We start from the raw sequence: 12825 nt of genomic DNA on the forward strand, positions 1-12825 counted from the left end.
CTATTCCGAACGGAACAACACGCACGCACAGTGAATGTTCCCCGTGCTATTCCGATCGGAACAACACGCACGCACAGTGAATGTTCCCCGTGCTATTCTGATCGGAACAACACGCACGCACAGTGAATGTTCCCCGTGCTATTCCGATCGGAACAACATGCATGCACAGTGAACGTTCAACGCGCTATTCCGATCGGAACAACACGCACGCACAGTCAACGTTCCTCGTGCTATTCCGAACGGAACAACACGCACGCACAGTCAACGTTCAACATGCTATTTCGATCGGAACAACACGCACGCACAGTCAACGTTCAACGTGCTATTCCGATCGGAACAACACGCACGCACAGTGAACGTTCAACGTGCTATTCCGAACGGAACAACACGCACGCACAGTGAATGTTCCCCGTGCTATTCCGATCGGAACAACACGCACGCACAGTGAATGTTCCCCGTGCTATTCTGATCGGAACAACACGCACGCACAGTGAATGTTCCCCGTGCTATTCCGATCGGAACAACATGCATGCACAGTGAACGTTCAACGCGCTATTCTGATCGGAACAACACGCACGCACAGTCAACGTTCAACGTGCTATTCCGATCGGAACAACACGCACGCACAGTGAACGTTCAACGTGCTATTCCGAACGGAACAACACGCACGCACAGTGAATGTTCCCCGTGCTATTCCGATCGGAACAACACGCACGCACAGTGAATGTTCCCCGTGCTATTCTGATCGGAACAACACGCACGCACAGTGAATGTTCCCCGTGCTATTCCGATCGGAACAACATGCATGCACAGTGAACGTTCAACGCGCTATTCCGATCGGAACAACACGCACGCACAGTCAACGTTCCTCGTGCTATTCCGAACGGAACAACACGCACGCACAGTCAACGTTCAACATGCTATTTCGATCGGAACAACACGCACGCACAGTCAACGTTCAACGTGCTATTCCGATCGGAACAACACGCACGCACAGTGAACGTTCAACGTGCTATTCCGAACGGAACAACACGCACGCACAGTGAATGTTCCCCGTGCTATTCCGATCAGAACAACACGCACGCACAGTGAATGTTCCCCGTGCTATTCTGATCGGAACAACACGCACGCACAGTGAATGTTCCCCGTGCTATTCCGATCGGAACAACATGCATGCACAGTGAACGTTCAACGCGCTATTCTGATCGGAACAACACGCACGCACAGTCAACGTTCAACGTGCTATTCCGATCGGAACAACACGCACGCACAGTGAACGTTCAACGTGCTATTCCGAACGGAACAACACGCACGCACAGTGAACGTTCCCCGTGCTATTCCGAACGGAACAACACGCACGCACAGTGAACGTTCAACGCGCTATTCCGAACGGAACAACACGCACGCACAGTGAATGTTCCCCGTGCTATTCCGAACGGAACAACACGCACGCACAGTGAAGGTTCAACGTGCTATTCCGATCGGAACAACACGCACGCACAGTGAACGTTCCCAGTGCTATTCCGATCAGAACAACACGCACGCACAGTCAACGTTCCCCGCGCTATTCCGATCGGAACAACACGCACGCACAGTGAACGTTCCACGCGCTATTCCGATCGGAACAACACGCACGCACAGTCAACGTTCCCCATGCTATTCCAATCGGAACAACACGCACGCACAGTGAACGTTCAACGCGCTATTCCGAACGGAACAACACGCACGCACAGTGAATGTTCCCCGTGCTATTCCAATCGGAACAACACGCACGCACAGTCAACGTTCCCCGTGCTATTCCGATCGGAACAACACACACGCACAGTCAACGTTCCCCGTGCTATTCCGATCGGAACAACACGCACGCACAGTCAACGTTCCCCGTGCTATTCCGATCGGAACAACACGCACGCTCAGTCAACGTTCAACGTGCTATTCCGATCGGAACAACACGCACGCACAGTGAACGTTCAACGCGCTATTCCGAACGGAACAACACGCACGCACAGTGAACGTTCCCCGTGCTATTCCGAACGGAACAACACGCACGCACAGTGAATGTTCCCCGTGCTATTCCGAACGGAACAACACGCACGCACAGTGAACGTTCAACGCGCTATTCCGAACGGAACAACACGCACGCACAGTCAACGTTCAACGCGCTATTCCGAACGGAACAACACGCACGCACAGTGAACGTTCAACGCGCTCTTCCGAACGGAACAACACGCACGCACAGTCAACGTTCCCCGTGCTATTCCGAACGGAACAACACGCACGCACAGTCAACGTTCCCCGTGCTATTCCGATCGGAACAACACGCACGCACAGTGAACGTTCCCCGTGCTATTCCGAACGGAACAACACGCACGCACAGTGAACGTTCCCCGTGCTATTCCGATCGGAACAACACGCACGCACAGTGAACGTTCCCCGTGCTATTCCGAACGGAACAACACGCACGCACAGTGAACGTTCCCCGTGCTATTCCGAACGGAACAACACGCACGCACAGTGAACGTTCCCCGTGCTATTCCGAACGGAACAACACGCACGCACAGTCAACGTTCCCCGTGCTATTCCGAACGGAACAACACGCACGCACAGTCAACGTTCCCTGTGCTATTCCGATCGGAACAACACGCACGCACAGTCAACGTTCCCCGTGCTATTCCGATCGGAACAACACGCACGCACAGTCAACGTTCCCCGTGCTATTCCGATCGGAACAACACGCACGCACAGTCAACGTTCCCCGCGCTATTCCGATCGGAACAACACGCACGCACAGTGCGCAACCCACCGTGGCGACCGCTCCGGGCGGCACGGAGGCAGTGGCGCAGTGCCGACACGAGTGGCCTACCGGCGACGAGGAGGAGCCCTGGGTTCGAGCCCGAACTCGGGCGTTGGGGAGTTCGTGCCCGCTGCTCTGCCTGCCCTGCAGTGCGAGTGCGAGTGCCACTGATTCCGGCTCACCGCCAACACCAATGGCGATTACCCTGGACCTCCTCCCCCTAGGTCGACTCAGCCTCAAATGAGTGCGGTGTGTAAACATCGCCACTGGGGGAGACAAAGGCGGTCGGACGTGGTGCTGGCCGCCCACCCCCTTCGTCTGCCGTGCCGGCCTTCATAGGTGCTCGCTGACAGCACTTGCCCCAACAGTCTGTTTAGGCTATACGGGGTATCTTTGTCTTTTGTGCCAGGGAGTGAATGTGAAAGTGTGTGGAGGTTCAGTGTCTCTCCCTGTCCTGCATAGTGAGAGTGAGTGGGAGTTCGTTGAAAATTCTACCCTTGCTCTGCAGAGTGAGTGGCTGTGGGTCACCCTCAGATTCACAGGATCAATGCGTGCATTGAATGCATTGAATATCTTGAATGCATGCGTCCGTGTGGCTGCACTAATTAGTACGCTCAAACAATTACACGCGTCCGTTTCTGTTAATATGTACTTCCGACTCGTGTACAGAATGTCTGTGGATTCCAGTGCCCGCTGATCGCCGTGCACGCCCAAACACGTGGCAAAATAAACCAAGTCGGCTCACGGACCGGATTGTGGAGGTGACGAATCGTGACATCCGCTAAGATCGTCACCGCCAGGCGGATAAAGAAGTCATCCCTGTGTGTGATCGGTTCCTGATTACTGATTACTCACGGTCTGTTTAAAAGCAAAGGAAAATAACGTCCAGATGTTTCTAAACTGGCGTAATCTGATCATGGTTTTTTTTTCAGCCACTGTGTTTTGTAGGTTATGGTCACATGATGGTATGTACTATATGTATGCTGAACTTCTTTTACACCGTACGTCGCCAACCGCGCTAATCGGAGGTGCGCATGGCAGTTCTACGCCAATATTTGTGCCACGAACCCCTCCACCACCCGACAATGTGGCCACATTTACACGGATGTTGATATAATTATTTAAACACTGTGCCGATGCACTGTCCTCAGAATGACCGACGCCGCGAACTGCACATCACTTCCATCGCCTGTGAAAACGATGTCGAGCGTCATAATAAACCCCTAACCCCTGTAATAATAATAATAATATTGCGTTTTATGAATAAACGCGACAGAAAGCAATCACAAAGTAATCTCCACCCTGTGGAATGATCCTGCCTCGGAGCTCACACCCGCTCCCCCCCCCCCACAAGGGAGGGGGACAATCAACACGACCCTCACCACCACACATCAACACAACCCTCACCACCACACATCAACACAACCCTCACCACCACACATCAACACAACCCTCAACACCCCACGTCAACACAACCCTCACCACCCCACGTCAACACGACCCTCACCACCACACATCAACACAACCCTCACCACCCCACGTCAACACAACCCCCACCACCACACATCAACACAACCCCCACCACCACACATCAACACAACCCTCACCACCCCACGTCAACACAACCCTCACCACCACACATCAACACAACCCTCACCACCACCACACGTCAACACAACCCTCACCACCACACATCTACACAACCCTCACCACCACACATCAACACAACCCTCACCACCACACATCAACACAACCCTCACCACCACACATCAACACAACCCTCACCACCACACATCAACACAACCCTCACCACCCCACACGTTGCTCTGCGGGTTCTGCTATACGCGCCCGCGTTGTGCCAACCTGGGGTTATTCGGCGCGATGTCCGACGTTTCAGTCCGCGTGCAGAGTGGGAGCCCGTTTTATTTTTTCTTTCAGGAATTGAATAATATCAGTTACCGCTCCAACGCGCTCGCGAGCTCGTTCGGGAACTGTGGTTGTATAGAAGCTCGCCGCCAACCCCCGTGGAACCGTAACTGCTCCTGAAAAAGGTCCCCCAGAACATCGCGCGAAACGTCGGACATGGCACGGAACAGCGGCTGGCATGAACAGCTTCGCCGCCGGGTTCCACCCCTCCACGTAGCCGTCCACATTAGCATCCCCCAGGCAATTCCTGCAGCGGAGTTTTGGTTCATCAGACAAACATGGCTGCATAAAGCGTGGGTCTGCAATGCCACACTGCACTGATGGCTGACAACGTTGTACGCGCGTAGAGTATGTTGAACTTCTTTCGCACTGTACGCTAATGGGAGGTGCAGGGGGAATGACGACAACAGCACTTAGACACAAAAGGCAATTGTAAAGGAATGAGTGTTAAATCTAGATTGTGTGAAAAGTGGCTTCCCAATATCGGAAGGAAGAGCGTTCCAGACGGCCACCGTCTTTTGTTCGATGGCAAGCAGCCAAAGGAGCCGCTTCTGCGAGGGGGGTTCGGAAAACTTCATCGGGCGGCGATGGGAAAACGCACGCGAGTTGTCAGTGGCCTCTGCGGTGTTGGAGCTGCCGGCTTGACGTTGCGACGTCCGACGTTTCGCGCGGTCAGCCCGTGGGAGCGACGGGTCGCACGCTCCCACAAGCGGGCAGAGAGGCCTCACCCTGGCAGGCGTCGGCGTGCCCCCCCCTCTCTCTCCCCCCCCCTCTCTCCCCCCCCCTCTCTCCCCCCCTCTCTCCCCCCCCTCTCTCTCCCTACGTCTATGTTCCCCCTCTCGCCCCCCCCCCCCTCTCGCTCTTTCTCTATCTCCGAGCCCCGCATCTCCCAGTCGGGTCGTCGTATTCAGGTTCCGAGCGCGCTGGCTTGTTCCGTGACGATGGCACTCGCCTTGAGCGGTGTTTTGGTTTAGTTCCCAGCCTCACCCAAGTCGCCACCCTTCCAACCACCCACGTCCACCTCTTCCTCCACCACGTCCACCTCCTCCTCCACCACGTCCACCTCCTCCTCCACCACGTCCACCTCCTCCTCCACCACGTCCACCTCCTCCACCACGTCCACCTCCACGTCCACCTCCTCCACCACGTTCACCTCCTCCACCACGTCCACCTCCTCCTCCTCCACCACGTCCACCTCCTCCTCCACGTCCACCTCCACCACGTCCACCTCCTCCAACACGTCCACCTCCTCCTCCACCACCCCCACCTCCTCCTCCTCCACCACGTCCACCTTTTCCACCACGTCGACCTCCTCCACCACGTCCACCTCCTCCTCCACGTCCACCTCCTCCACCACGTCCACCTCCTCCTCCTCCTCCACCACGTCCACCTCCTCCACCACGTCCACCTCCTCCTCCACCACCCACCTCCTCCTCCACCACGTCCACCTCCTCCTCCACCACGTCCACCTCCTCCTCCACCACGTCCACCTCCTCCTCCACGTCCACCTCCTCCTCCACCACGTCCATCTCCACCACCACCCACCTCCTCCTCTACCACGTCCACCTCCTCCACCACCACCACGTCCACCTCCTCCACCACCTCCACCACGTCCACCTCCTCCACCACGTCCACCTCCTCCTCCAAAGTCCACCACCCTGTACTGCGCTTCTCTTTTAGTCCTTGAGTGCACCAGCAAGGGCTCCTTGTAATGACTGAATTCAATAAGACGCCCGTCGTGTGTTCCTGTGTATATAATGTTGTGTATCTGTGTGTGTTATGTTGTGTATCTGTGTGTATACTGCTGTGTATCTGTGTGTGTATAATGTTGTGTATCTGTGTGTGTATAATGTCCTGTATCTGTGTGTGTATAATGTTGTACATGTGTATAATGTTGTGTATCTGTGTGTGTATAATGTTGTGTATCTGTGTGTGTATAATGTTGTACATCTGTGTGTGTGTATAATGTTGTTTGTGTGTATAATGTTGCGTATCTGTGTGTGTGTATAATGTTGTGTATCTGTGTGTGTATAATGTTGTACATCTGTATGTGTATAATGTTGTGTATCTGTGTGTGTGTATAATGTTGTGTATCTGTGTGTGTATGTCGTACATCTGTGTGTGTATAATGTTGTGTATCTGTGTGTGTATAATGTTGTACATCTGTATGTGTATAATGTTGTGTATCTGTGTGTGTATAATGTTGTGTATCTGTGTGTATATAATGTTGTACATCTGTGTGTGTATAATGCTGTGTATCTGTGTGTGTATAATGTTGTGTATCTGTGTGTGTGTTTAATGTTGTGTATCTGTGTGTATAATGTTGTACATCTCTGTGTGTATAATGTTGTGTATCTGTGTGTGTATAATGTTGTACCTCTGTATCTGTGTGTATAATGTGGTACATCTGTGTGTGTGTGTGTATAATGTCGTGTATCTGTGTTCCTGTGTGTATAATGTTGTGTATCTGTGTGTGTGTGTATAATGTTGTGTATCTGTGTGTGTGTGTATAATGTTGTGTATCTGTGTGTGTATAATGTTGAGTGTCTGTGTGTATATAATGTTGTGTATCTGTGTGTGTGTGTAATGTTGTGTGTGCGTATAATGTTACGTATCTGTGTGTGTGTATAATGTTGTATATCTCTGTGTGTATAATGTTGTGTATCTGTGTGTGTATAATGTTGTACATCTGTGTGTGTGTGTATAATGTTGTGTATCTGTGTGTATAGTGTTGTGTATCTGTGTGTGTATAATGTTGTGTATCTGTGTGTGTGTATAATGTTGCGTATCTGTGTGTATAATGTTGTGTGTGTATAATGTTGTGTATCTGTGTGCGTATAATGTTGTACATCTGTGTGTTTAATGTTGTGTATCTGTGTGTGTATAATGTTGTGTATCTGTGCGTGTATAATGTTGTGTATCTGTGTGTGTGTATAATGTTGTGTATCTGTGTGTGTATAATGTTGTGTATCTGTGTGTGTATAATGTTGCGTATCTGTGTGTGTATAATGTTGTACATCTTTGTGTATAATGTTGTGTATCTGTGTGTGTATAATGTTGTACATCTGTGTGTGTATAATGTTGTGTATCTGTGTGTGTATAATGTTGTACATCTGTGTGTGTGTATAATGTTGTGTATCTGTGTGTGTGTATAATGTTGCGTATATGTGTGTATAATGTTGTGTGTGTATAATGTTGTGTATCTGTGTGTGTATAATGTTGTACATCTGTGTGTTTAATGTTGTGTATCTGTGTGTGTATAATGTTGTGTATCTGTGCGTGTATAATGTTGTGTATCTGTGTGTGTGTGTATATAATGTGTATCTGTGTGTGTGTGTGTATAATGTTGTGTATCTGTGTGTGTATAATGTTGCGTATCTGTGTGTATAATGTTGTACATCTTTGTGTATAATGTTGTGTATCTGTGTGTGTATAATGTTGTACATCTGTGTGTGTATAATGTTGTACATCTCTGTGTGTATAATGTTGTACATTTGTGTGTGTATAATGTTACGTATCTGTGTGTGTGTATAATGTTGCGTGTGTGTGTGTATAATGTTGTGTATCTGTGTGTGTATATAATGTTGCATATCTGTGTGTGTGTGTGTAATGTTGTACATCTGTGTGTATAATGTTGTGTATATGTGTGTATGTTGTGTATCTGTGTGTATAATGTTGTGCATCTGTGTGTATAATGTTGTACATCTGTGTATAATGTTGTGTATGTGTGTATGTTGTGTATCTGTGTGTGTATAATGTTGTGCATCTGTGTGTATAATGTTGTACATCTGTGTGTGTATAATGTTGTGTATTTGTGTGTGTGTGTAATGTTGTGTATCTGTATGTCTGTGTATAATATTGCGTATCTGTGCGTGTATAATGTTATGTATCTGTGTGTGTATAATGTTGTGTATCTGTGTGTGTGTGTAATGTTGTGTATCTGTATGTGTGTAATGCTATGTATCTGTTTGTGTGTATGTTGTGCATCTGTGTGTGTGTATAATGTTGTGTATCTGTGTGTATAATGTTGTACATCTGTGTGTGTATTATGTTGTACATCTGTGTGTGTATAATGTTGTACATCTGTGTCTGTGTGTGTATAATGTTGTACATCTGTGTGTGTGTGTATAATGTTGTACATCTGTGTGTGTGTGTATAATGGTGTGTATCTGTGTGTGTATAATGTTGTACATCTGTGTGTGTATAATGTTGTACATCTGTGTGTATAATGTTGTACATCTGTGTGTGTATAATGTTGTACATCTGTGTGTGTATAATGTTGTACATCTGTGTGTGTGTATAATGTTGTACATCTGTGTGTGTATAATGTTGTACATCTGTGTGTGTATAATGTTGTACATCTGTGTCTGTGTACCCGCGTTGTGGGGAGTGGTGATGCAACGCTGAGTTCGATTCCATCTCACGGCCACCGGCACCAGTGACAAGTATCTGAAGCGGTGTTGGGCCTCCCTTCAGATGACTCAGCCTCAAATGAGTGCCTGCTGCCGTGTGTAAACATCGCCACTGTGTCTATGAGTGCCTGCTGCCGTGTGTAAACATCGCCACTCTGTCTATGAGTATCTGCTGCCGTGTGTAAACATCGCCACTCTGTCAATCGCCCCAGCTGCGAGCGAGTCTTCCTCCAGACTACAAGTGATATCCTCAAGTGCACCTAGCCTGGCACAGGTCATCGCCACTTCGTGGCGATTTCTGTGTGCGTGCGTGTGTCTGTGTCTGTCTGTGTGTGTCTGTGTCTGTCTTTGTGTGTGTCTGTGTGTGTCTGTGTGTGTCTGTGTATGTGTCTGTGTGTGTATTTGCCTGTGTGTGTATGTGTCTATGTGTGTATGTGTCTGTGTGTGTATGTGTCTGTGTGTGTGCGTCTGTGTATGTATGTCTGTGTGTGTATGTATGTGTCTGTGTGTGTCTGTGTGTGTGTCTGTATGTGTGTAGCGGTTAGCGTGCTGCGATATGAACCCAGCCACCCGGGTTCGATTCCCGCTCACGGACCACACCAGTGACGATTATCTGAACCGGTCCCGGGCCTCCCCTAGGTCGACTCAGCCTCAAATGAGTACCTGGTGCGGTGTGTAAACATTGCCACTAGGGAGACAAAGGCGGTGGGGCGTGGTGCTGGCCACCCACCCCCTCGTGTACCGTTCCGGCCTTCATAGGTGCTCGCTAACAGCACTTGCCCCTACAGTCTGTTAAGGCTATATGGGGGATCTTTGTCTTTGTTGTGTGTGTCTGTGTGTGTGTGTATCTGTGTGTGTCCGTGTGTGTCTGTGTGTGTGTCTGTATGTGTCTGTATGTGTCTGTGTGTGTATTTGCCTGTGTGTATGTGTCTATGTGTGTGTGTGTCTGTGTGTGTATTTGCCTGTGTATGTATGTGTCTGTGTGTATGTGTCTGTGTGTGTGCGTCTGTGTATGTATGTCTGTGTGTATGTATGTATCTGTGTGTGTCTGTGTGTGTGTCTGTATGTGTGTGTGTGTCTGTGTGTGTATGTATGTGTCTGTGTGTGTGTCTGTATGTGTGTGTGTGTCTGTGTGTGTGTATGTATGTGTCTGTGTGTGTCTATGTGTGTGTCTGTATGTGTGTGTGTGTCTGTGTGTGTATGTATGTGTCTGTGTGTGTCTGTGTGTCTGTATGTGTCTGTGTGTGTGTGTGCGCTCACACTGACGTGTTTCCATGCACACTAGCACGCGTAGTTCGCTCGCGGAATTTACTCAACAGGCGATCAATCATTTAAACACAATTTAAATTTACATCGACAGGACAACGCACAACAAACACAACGCCAACCATCAGCCCTGTGCCTTCTTTATACAATCATATTCGATGCGTCAGAAATCTTTGGTTGACTTTGCCAGCGAGTGTTTGTGTGTGAGTGTTAGTGTGAGTGCGTGTAAGTATGAGTGTTAGTGTGAGCGATTGTAAGTGTGAGTGAGTTAGTGTGAGTGTGTCAGTGTGAGTGTTGGTGTATCAGTGTGAGTGTTAGTGTGAGTGAGTATGAGTGTCAGTGTGAGTGTCAGTGTGAGTGTTAGTGTGATTGAGTGTTAGTGTGAGTGAGTGTTAGTGTGATTGAATGTTAGTGAGTGTTAGTGTGAGTGTCAGTGTGAGTGTCAGTGTGAGTGTTAGTGTGAGTGTTAGTATGAGTGAGTGTAAGTGTCAGTGTGAGTGTCAGTGTGAGTGTGAGTGTGATTGAGTGTTAGTGAGTGTTAGTGTGAGTGTCAGTGTGCGTGTCAGTGTGAGTGTTAGTGTTAGTATGAGTGAGTGTAAGTGTCAGTGTGAGTGTCAGTGTGAGTGTGATTGAGTGTTAGTGTGAGTGAGTGTGTGTGAGTGAGTGTGAGTGAGTGTGTGTGAGTGAGTGTGAGTGTCAGTGTGAGTGAGTGTCAGTGTGAGTGTTAGTGTTAGTATGAGTGAGTGTCAGTGTGAGTGTCAGTGTGAGTGTTAGTGTGAGTGAGTGTCAGTGTGAGTGAGTGTTAGTGAGAGTGAGTGTTAGTGTGAGTGTCAGTGTGAGTGTTAGTGTGATTGAGTGTTAGTGTGAGTGTTAGTGTGAGTGTCAGTGTGAGTGTTAGTGTCAGTGTCAGTGTGAGTGTCAGTGTGAGTGTCAGTGTGAGTGAGTGTTAGTGTGAGTGTCATTGTGAGTGTCAGTGTGAGTGTTAGTGTCATTGAGTGTTAGTGTGAGTGTTAGTGTGAGTGAGTGTGAGTGTCAGTGTGAGTGAGTGTTAGTGTGAGTGAGTGTTAGTGTGAGTGAGTGTCAGTGTGAGTGTTAACGTGAGTGAGTGTGAGTGAGTGTTAGTGTGAGTGTCAGTGTGAGTGTTAGTGTCATTGAGTGTTAGTGTGAGTGAGTGTTAGTGTGAGTGAGTGTTAGTGTGAGTGAGTGTCAGTGTGAGTGTTAGTGTGATTGAGTGTTAGTGTGAGTGTCAGTGTGAGTGTTAGTGTGAGTGTGTGTGAGTGTTAGTATCATTGAGTGCTAGTGTGAGTGAGTGTTAGTGTGAGTGAGTGTGTGTTAGTGTGAGTTAGTGTGTGTGAGTGAGTGTTAGTGTGCGTGTTAGTGTGAGTGTGTGTTAGTGTGAGTGAGTGTGTGTGATTGTGAGTGAGTGTTAGTGTGAGTGAGTGTGTGTTAGTGTGAGTGAGTGTGTGTTAGTGTGAGTGTGTGTGAGTGTGAGTGAGTGTTAGTGTGAGTGTTAGTGTGAGTGAGTGTTAGTGTTAGTGTGAGTGAGTGTTAGTGTGAGTGAGTGTGTGTTAGTGAGTGTTAGTGTGAGTGTTAGTGTGAGTGTTAGTGTGAGTGAGTGTTAGTGTTAGTGAGTGTTAGTGTGAGTGAGTGTGTGTTAGTGAGTGTTAGTGTGAGTGAGTGTTAGTGTGAGTGTGTTAGTTAGTGTGAGTGAGTGTTAGTGTGAGTGTGTGTTAGTGAGTGAGTGTTAGTGTGAGTGAGTGTGTGTTAGTGAGTGTTAGTGTGAGTGTTAGTGAGTGTTAGTGTGAGTGAGTGTTAGCCGTGCTGCCCACCCAGCCCCTCGTGTGCCCGTGTGGGCCTTCAACCCAAGTGCTGCTCGCTACGAACAGCACTTGCCCCCCGCCAGAGATAAATCCGCTCAGGCTCCACGGAGGGGAGAGCTGGTTCAGGTATTCTTCTCGCCCCCCATCGCCAGAGTTCAGAGGAGCTCCATGGAACGTCCGAACGAGGTGGTGATACCGGGGGCTCTCGTCAAACCACGGGGGAGGGGGGGGGGGTCACTCCTTCGCAACGCAGCGAAGTGGCCGGGCCACTCAAAGCGAGCGCCGTGAAGAGCTGGCGGCCACCGTGAGATTATTATTATTTTATACACAAGAGTCGCGCGACTGCAAAATGCCAGCATTTTGACACCTATCAAAATATAAATCACACGCGCGCGCACAGACACACACACACATATATATAAACGAATTCTCCCAAACACAACTATTATTGTAAATATCTCTTGAAAGGAGTTCCATCCAAAATCGGGGTAGAAGGAGACGTGGGGATTGAAGACCCCCCCCCCCGCCCCCCAAACGAAGGGTGTGGGAGGCGGGACGCGTTGGAAAATGCCAGAGGGGAGGGGGGGAGAGAGGGGAGGGAGAGATG

Source organism: Petromyzon marinus, chromosome 51 (genome assembly GCF_048934315.1).
Source record: "Petromyzon marinus isolate PM22_M1 ecotype Great Lakes invasive population chromosome 51, UKy_Petmar_22M1.pri1.0, whole genome shotgun sequence".
Lineage (NCBI taxonomy): Eukaryota > Metazoa > Chordata > Hyperoartia > Petromyzontiformes > Petromyzontidae > Petromyzon > Petromyzon marinus.